The sequence below is a fragment of the Podarcis cretensis genome (genome assembly GCF_951804945.1).
Source record: "Podarcis cretensis genome assembly, chromosome: 11".
NCBI classification, from domain to species: domain Eukaryota; kingdom Metazoa; phylum Chordata; class Lepidosauria; order Squamata; family Lacertidae; genus Podarcis; species Podarcis cretensis.
Window position 1 is genome coordinate 40,209,392 of NC_137180.1, and position 9,206 is coordinate 40,218,597.

General features: G+C 40.4%; 1 long non-coding RNA gene across 5 annotated transcripts in view; it reads left to right on the forward strand.

Annotated features, from left to right (window-relative positions):
* Positions 1 to 6,945, forward strand: part of LOC307226874 — a 31,083-nt gene extending 24,138 nt beyond the window's left edge. The window contains exons 4-6 of one of the 5 annotated variants that reach the window (XR_013843633.1): positions 905 to 1,203; positions 2,296 to 2,379; positions 6,697 to 6,945. This is a non-coding gene — a long non-coding RNA (uncharacterized lncRNA). Of the gene's footprint in view, positions 1 to 904; positions 1,204 to 2,295; positions 2,462 to 6,696 lie in introns of those variants that run through there. The other 4 variants (XR_013843635.1, XR_013843634.1, XR_013843636.1 and 1 more) reach the window with 4 other exon arrangements.
* The last annotated feature ends 2,261 nt before the right edge of the window (positions 6,946 to 9,206 follow it).

Here is a 9,206-nt window from a genome sequence, read left to right on the forward strand (position 1 = left end):
AGGGGGAGTGAATCTGCAATGGTCAGCTTCACCCCTGGTGCCAACAGGGTGTGTGGATGTTTTATGAACAATGCATAAGAGGCTGAGTTCATCCGACAAATGTTATGTCACACAAGGAAGGATGTGACAAACTGTTGGAAGAAGCAGTTCTTGGGGGGGGGGTATTCTCTTCTGTTACTAGAAACACTGATAAATACGGACTTCTAATGTTCCCTTGACATTAAGTCCAAGGGGAGAGCAAAAGTCATTATATCTGTCACCTTTGCTAAAATGACTAAGGTGTGATGAAGTACTGGGTTGTCATGCCATCTATTCAGTTCCAACTCATCACAAGGAGGTTCCTCTCCAAGTGCTTCCTTCCCTCTCTGCTTTTAATTTCCCAGTTGGTTCCATTCGATATGTTTTGATGAAATACTCTCTTTAGATCTATCACTCAAATCAGTACTTTTTATCTTTTGGTTTCCCCTGCTTTGGCTTGCCTGCTTCATTTCATTTTTCATGTGCGCAGTCAATCTTTCTCAAAAGGTTTCGGAGATAATGGGTATAGGCGACTCTCAACTTATGCTGGGGTTGCAGTTCTGGGGATGGGGCCTAAAGCCAAAACCGTGTATAGTCAAAACATATTGGGTTCAATGGGTGGGAATGCAAGAAAAAAAGGGGGGAAAAAGGCAACCCACTTTCCACCCCTCCATCTTTTTGGCAAGCACATAAAGCTGAATGTGCACAAGTTAAATGTGCATCAGTTTGTCCAAGCCATAATATTTGCATGCATTTCCAAGCCATCATATTTTTGAAAGCAAGAGTTAACTTAATATAGTATCTTTTAACCATCTTTCTGCCTGTACAAGTACAATAAGCTTTGTACTGTACAGTAATAATTAAGTTTCCTATCTGTGGTTTGTAGTTTTTGATTGAAGCGAAACAAAGTTTCAGAGGGCTCTTATGGAAAAGATAATGAATGTAACCTCCTGACAGAAGAGCATGAAATACACATAAATGAAAAGAAATATCAAATCATGGGTAATGTCTTTTCTTAATCTTTAGAAGACCAATTTATGGAATATGAATTCTTTCTCAGCAGTGCTGAAGAATGCAAATCTCTTGCATTTCAGATCCAAGTTGAAAATAAATGATAATGCCATGAAGTATGAGACAAATAATGTTTCCAAAAGGAGAACAAAAGAAGCAATTAGCTACCCATAGGTCTGGTATGTGTGTGTGTGTGTGTGTGTGTGTGTGTGTGTGTATTCCAATGGTCCTAAATCTGGCATATATTTTCTGTGTGAATGAAACAACCAAACTTAAAACAGCCCTTAACAATGATCAAATAGATAAAACAAGAGTTAAGGTTAAAATATAACTAATACAGGAATTTATTATGAATAAAAATATCTACATATACACACTATTTTAATTATATAAAGGCAAAATATGCATTTTGACTACATCTTCCTCAACAGCAATCTTGTTAAGCATTTAAGACCACTGAGCAAGACATAGCTGAAAGGTGCTTGGCCTTTTTATATATTTCTGACTTGTTTACTTATTTGTAATTCATATTTTCATTATATTTTTATCTTCTACTCTCCCACCCTGAGATCAATCTGAATGCTATGCTATTCACATATGTACATATGATGTTCAAACTAGAGATGACCCTTTTCTGTAGCTGAATTAAAAATAAATTCTAGAGACTTGAGGAAATGAAAATTGCCTTTGGTTGCTGTGGAGCGAACCTCTAAACCTTACACTCTTTTGGCTTTTTAGCATCGACAGGCTGCTAGGTTGCTTGATCTGTGTGAGAAAAGGAGAACTACATACTTTGTAGTAGCTTAGCAACTACAGGGTGACCTGCCCCCACCCCAGCAGTTGGCAACCATGGGCACCTCTGCAATGTTGCAACTCACTCCTCCACAACCAGCCAAGAGGCCAGCTAGCCAAAGTTGAAATACTGTGATGTTTTAGACAGCATGAAAAAGAAAATGAATTGAATGGGGCTCATTCAATGAATGTTTGTTAGTTCTGAAACAAATGCAGAAGGGAACAAATTGGCATGAATGGAATTCCCATTTGGGACTACCATTCATACCCATTTGTACCATTCAGATGTTGTAAGGTCTTGTCTTTGTGGTGGTAGTGCTGAGTTTGGAAAGTCTCTGAGAAGCTGCTAATTTTCTCCCCAGACTGTCTTAGCCTTTGTGTCTTTCTAAGACAGAGGAGGGAATATGGAGGCCAGCAGATGAAAAATGTCAGTTCGCACTGGTGATCATTTTTATTGTTGCTGATATTTCCCAGAATTACACAACACCTCCAAGATGAGTAGCTGCCAGACTCAGCCTGTTGCTGCCAAAGGTGGTGAATGTAAAGAAAAGGAAAAGGGTGAACAAAAGAATGAATGTTAACTTAAGTACAAAAATGAATTTGACCTCAGTGAATGAATAATAAAATGAATGTGATTTTTTTTAAATGAACTAGTAATGATATTAATGAGTCTTAATGCCAACAGTGAATGGAGTTGCTTATAAATGGCTTGAGACCATAGTATAGCCTTCCCCATATTGGTAACTTTCAGAATTTTTCTCCACCTTAATAACTTTTAATATTCAGGAATTTGAGGGCTTCCATTTGAAGTCTTTTTAATAACAATTGCAGGGAAGAACCTTTGTGGGAAATCCCTTAATTTCGGAGTAAGGCAACCTTCCCCAGCCTGGTGCTCTCGAGAGGTTATTGGACTACAACTCCCATCAGCCCCAGCCAGCATGGCTAATGGTTGGGAACGTGGGGAGCTTTTGTCCAACAATGTCTTTGGGACACCAGGTTGCAGAAGTGTGCAATAGTGAGATTGCTGGCATCATGGAACCCCCTGAAGCCCTGGTACCCAGATGGTTGCCCCAGCTCTCTAACAGGCATGTGGTGATATCTGTCCACTGTATCTGTTCATGAAATCTTGCTGGTTGTAAGTTTTTTCTTCTAAAGAAAACGGCTATAGAGTTGCTAACTGAAATCTACGTGTCCATCTCCTGGGACCTAACTAGACCACCAGATTCCTGTCCAAGTTCTTCTCAGGCTTTCTCTTTCGATGACTGAGCACCATAAATCATCCAGTGCTTTTAGCTGTTCTGTAAGCCCTTTGACTGAAGAGCGGGTATGGATATTTGCAATAAATAAATCTGTTAGAACAGATATGATAGCTATTTAAGCAAGCCTTTAACTTGTTAAGGAAAATCTTTCAATCAAACATGCTTTCAATTCCTATTAATAATAGATTGTAAGTATAACATCTTTATCACTTGAGGCTCAAGTATCCTCTGTGGCTAGGAATGCTTTTTACCAGTTCTGTCTACAGCTGTTCCCTGGACAGGGATCGCCTGACCACTGTGATGGTGACCTTGAGGCTGGATTCCTGCAATGCACTCTGCATGGGGTTGCCTTGGACCTCACCTGAAAGCCCCAGCTGGTGCAGAATGCAGCAGAAAGACTGCTGATGGGGGCACATGGCCAACACTACCTGACATCTGTGTCTAACAATCTGCACTGGCTGCCCATCTGCCACTGAGCCACATTCAAGGTCTGTTGCAATGTACGGAAGCCCCACATGAAGCCCTCAGGCGATGAGCTGTATTTTAAGCAGGCTTTATTCCAGTTGCAGTCTTGCATCATCATAAAGCCATCTTCTTACATCCAGGAACCAGCATACACAGGTTGGGTTGCATTCAGGGGAGAAGCCAGTGTGGAGAACTCAAACATATCTCTTTTTACTAGCTGGCTATAGACCAATTAGGCAACTCCCCACATCTCATGGTGCTGACTCATCAAATGATGTTGAGTCAGCATTTTCTCTTAGCACAAAATGCCTACAACACTCCAACACTCCAACAAGGTCCTCGTATTAATTTACAAAGCACTGAACAACTTAGGCCCAATGTATCTTAGGGACCACCTAAACTCTTGTTCTATCTATTTACTCAAGATTTCCAAAGGGGCGGCCATGCCAGTCTGCCAGCACAGAAGTAGCAAATAATTTAAGGCACCTTAATGACTTGATTTGGTGTAAGCCAGGGCTAGCTAACATGGTGCCCTCCAGATGCTGGAATAAGCTCCCATCATCCCTGACGACTGGTTGTTGTTATTGTTGTTAATATTTATTTCCCACCTTTTCCCCAAGCTGGGACTCAAGGTGGCTTGAAGATAAAATAGAAAAAGTTAAAACAAAGGAAAGATGGTCATTAAAAAGTAATTAAAGATAGTCATTAAAGATAGTAGTCACTAAAAAGTAATTCAACTCTCTTGACTGGGGCCAGTAAGAGTTGTTTTCCAGCAACCTCTGGAGGACACAATATTGGCTATCTTGGGCATAAGCTTTTAGGGGCTGGATTTCACTTTGTCAGATGCAAATAGACTCTGTTCGACAAAAGCTTCTACTGTAATTCATTTGTCAGTGCCATGAAACCCCTAGCTGTATTCACCCAAAATGTGCAAAAACCATGGAGGGCAATTGGCAAGAGAACAGGACAGGTTAGGGCTGTTGATTTGGGTCAGCTAACAACCTTGAATCCTGTTATCAGACTTAGGCCAGTAGATTGCAAAGTACAACAGAGTTGAGCAAATTCACCGAGTGTTAGATCCAAAGCCTTTTCATGCATCAGCAGAAATTTCAAACATTCGACAGTGGGACAATGCTGCACAGCTGGGAAAAGAAAAATGATTTATTTAGAAGTACCATTCACATTTTTATCAGCGCATTGCTATGATTTCTCTGTCCGCCTCCTTTTCCTAATCTGGTCTTGACAGTCAATTTCATTGGTATGTCTTCAGATGACAATAAATGACTTTGCCACAGAGGAGAAGGAATGAATGCGCTTCTTTACAATGGGATAGTGGCTGTTAAGATGCAAATGCAAGCACTTGACTGCGTGCACTTCTAAATCAAATACCCCATAAACTGAAAACCAAGGTCTCACATGCATTTTACCTTTGGGTATGAATGTGTACATTCTAAAACCCCACTATACACTACACTGGTGTAAAAATGACCTGATACCCATCATTATTTTCACTTGCAATGCCATTTCCTATATGGCAACAGTGCAAGAATACATGCCAATTCAAATGTTATAGAATAATTGTCATATATCCTAATGCACACTGACTTGGAGGGTTGGCTGCTGATGAAATTACATGGCCACTACTCCTGTGCTTCCAGACTGATCTGCATAAGTCAGCAGATGATGCTTTTAACAGGATAGAGGTAAACGTTAGCCTTTTTCATACATTCCGAGAATATCGTGGGCACACAGTGTGATTGGGGCAGAGAGGTGTGCACAATTGCCCCATCCCTGCCAGTGCCAATCCTGACCTTCCTGAGTGGGTAAGGTCTGAATGGGGATTTTTCCATGTGCAGTGATGGGGGAGAAATTTGTTTAAAGTGTGAACTAATGTGAACCTGCATAATCAAACTTCCTTAGGCAATACACGAACCAAAACACAGCTGTCCTTCAAAAGTCACATTTCTCCAAGTTTTTCAATGCAGTTCTCCAACCAAATAATTTCTAACAACAACAACAATGCATATATCTCCACATTTACTCCTACAAAAAATGCATTATATTAGGGGAAATTACGTGCAGAAATACGTATATTAGGAGAAATGTGCATGGAGTTTCATGTAGACTTAAAAATATGTTTGCAAACTGGTGCTGAAATAGGGCAAATGGAACCTGAGAATGGAAAAATCAAAAATGGAATGATAACATAACTGACAGATTCATTCATCCTTCTTTAGGATCCCACCTGTGATCAGGACTGCTGCTTTTTCAGGGGAAGATTCTAAGTCTACTTAGCCAAATGCACTTAGAATCCCACTTCAGAGCTCCCCACTTAGTGCAGGAAGGTCTGGGGTGCAGTTGGTAGAGACAGGGGACTTTATGTGGCTTTTCATTCCCACTACACATTATACCCGTAAGGATTCTCTGAATGCATGAGTAGGGTTAATTGCTACTGGGACATAGCAACAGGGAATGGCAAACCTACTGACAAAGAAAAAGCCATGTGGCTAGAACATTGTGTGTGTCTCTGTGTATGAGGTGGGGAGAGGGAAATGAAGTCTTATTGTTGAGGAGAACCAGGATGAGGGCCACAATGAATGAGCAGTGTCAATGCTTATTCTTGTGTCATTGTCCTAATGATCATCACCCCACCGCCCCAGTGGTTCTGATTGGCATCGAACGTAGACTGCCATAATGTGTAGTTTATCCTGGGGGTACACCCTACTTATGGCGAGAAAGGTGATCCAGGTTTAACAATAGCCAAACTGCAGGCAGTCCTACATCAATGATAAGTGCAGCAGCCTAACAGCCAGGGACCTTTGGAGTAATAGAAACTAGGAGGAAACTGGGAGAAGAAAACCCTTGAACAAATGCATCTCAAGAGAATGAACAAAGGAATTTACAGAAAAGTTGATGATCTTACTTATCACATCCCTATGCATCACATCCTTATATCTTTGAGTATAGCATTGGGAAAAGAAAAGAAAATATTGTGACAGAATCTTCTTTTTCGTCTGTGCTCCACTAGTAGTGCTTATACCAGCCTTCACAGAATTCAGTGATCTTGAAACATAATGATTTAAAATCCACAGAAATGAATACAGAACCGTGCATCTGTGTGGAAATAATGCAAGACTATCATCTTTTATAGTTTGATGAACAACCAACAGGATGAGAGACTGCTCCTACTCCAACAATTCGAAAGGAACAAACCAGATTTGCTAAGTCAGGTGAATTGTGGCAAACATTTGGCAATGATCCGATTACACATGCATGCAAAAGTCATCATTTCTCCCTCCTCCAATTCCTCTGTATATTATCCTGTTATAGGATTTGGGGGGGGGGGGTGGTTTGGATGTTGCCTGTTGGTTCTAACAAAACCTGTAGTTTTATATCTACAGGATGGGAGTTTGTGAGTTTGTTCTAGAAGAAACTGCTGAACTGGTCAAACCATTTTCTTTAAGCTAATGGCCTGGTTAGATCTGTAGAAATCCCCAGCTGCATGACTGAAAATGTGGATAAGAACAGATGTGTTGCCATCAAGATAAGTGTGTCAGCCTTCACCCCCCCCCACCTGGCTGGAGACCAAGTCATCTTGTAAGAAGGAGGAAAAAATAGCTGGGGCTAGTATGCGAGTCTGGGGTTGAAGATGGAAAGCGATAGAGGTTGAGTTTGCTCTCTGTGCTGAGACCAAAACTTTGGCTTTGGGGAGCCTCCCTGACAACCATATGTGGAAACAAGATCTGTTGGAATGTTAACTCTGTGAGCCCTTCCATCTTAATCTCAGACTGTGTATATGCGTAAATAAAATCACAAACCCAAAGGACACCAGAGTCTCCAATGACCTTCATTCTAAGGAAACGGAATCTTGGATAAGTGGTGACACCCCTGGACTTACTTGCCGCTTGGAGATTGGGGTGCATGCAAAGGGTATCAAAGACCAGGGTAAAGAGGTGTGTTTTACTTCCTCTGAATCTTTTTTTAAAATGCTATTTCTATATGCTGCTTTTGTAATTGTTAATTTGTTAGCTTCCCCCCTCCCCCCCGATTGTATTTTATCATTGTGTTAGCTGTCCTGTTTTGGGGTTGGAGGAAACCTCTTCTGACAAATGGGGCATATTTCCCTTTCTAAGCCAACTAAATAATAATAATAATAATAATAATAATAATAATAATAATAATAAAATGTTACACTGTCCTGAGAATCTTGGAAGAAGAGCAGGACAAAAGCCTCAAAAATGCCTGCTTATTAAGATGCAGATTTTAGTTACTAAAATGAAAACCTTTTTTTTTCACTGAAATGCCAATGCACAGAGGATTGATAGCTACCATTTTACTTCATTAATGCAAATGTATGCATGTTTTCCCAGAAGTAAACCTCACTGTGTTCAACTGGGTTTACTTTCAGTGGAAGTGTGCATAGTCAGCCGCCCACATTCCAGCAATGTTGCCATTCCTTTCAGAAAACGACACTGCCATCCATTACCATCCGGTCAAATTTCACCCTTTGGCCAAAAAAGGGAGCATTAGTAATACTGACAATTAAATTATGCTCAGTAAGATGATTGTTTCAGTCTGTCTGTTGGTAGCTTCAATAAGGCAATTCTGCACTGCCGTCAGTTCAGATATGAAATGCTCTTTGCAAGGAAACATTGCGAAAACATTACTGAGTGGAAGCGGGGGTGGACTGGTTTCATGGCCCAGGGGACTGAAATGTCAGGGTTAGGTCCGTAAATATACACACAAAATAAATCAGCTAACTTGCTGAGTGTCTGGACTACAATGCGCCCTAGCAGGTCTCCTCCTGTTTCGACCAGCTCCTTCTTTTCCACTATCTTCAATAATATTGAGGGAAAAGATGATAATCCCAGCAGTCTTAAGTGACATAAAAATGATGATAATAACAAAAGGAGAAAATAAATTCTGTAAATAAAATAAATTTTAATTGGGGGAGAGTACTTTGTTTAATTAAGATACGTTTTATTCTCTCATGCCAATCCAAATATCCATCACTATCTATCCAGTGATGGATATTTGTCCAGTTAGAACACTAGGGAGCAAGCTCAGGCAGAAAAGGCCCAGCAGAGAAGAACTAAGCACATCCTCATGGAGGCGGTTTCATGAAGCCCCTTTAATAAGAAAACAAGTAGAAAAATGAATTCTTTTAAGTGGTTCTGCCTTCTGTTTGTTGGATTTGGAATCAGTCTATCATGCAGGCATCCTTAAGTCTTCATGGAACCTCCACAAGGATTTGCTACCAGGTATTCATTGTAGAGAACTGTACAGCAGCTAAGAACGTTTGAAGCACTTTGTGCTCCTTACAAGTCCTATTTTCCCTATGGAGAACTGAGGCAAGGTGGGAAGCATACTTAAGGTCATAGTATCCATAGCCATTTGCAAACTGAAGATTTCTGTGTGTGTAATTTTAGGTTTTGTTTTGCTTTGCTTTCTTCTAGTGTGTTTATATGAATATTATAATATTGTTATAAATTTAGTTTTGCAACAGTTCCTAACTATATTGCATTCTTTTTAGTGGGAGGGACTGTAGAAAAGGCTTTGCATGCAGGTCTTCAGTTTATTTCATGGCATCTGCAAGTGTGCTTCTGAACCCACATGCATATCCAGCACTCATGTGTATTCAACACACAACTCTGAGAGGAT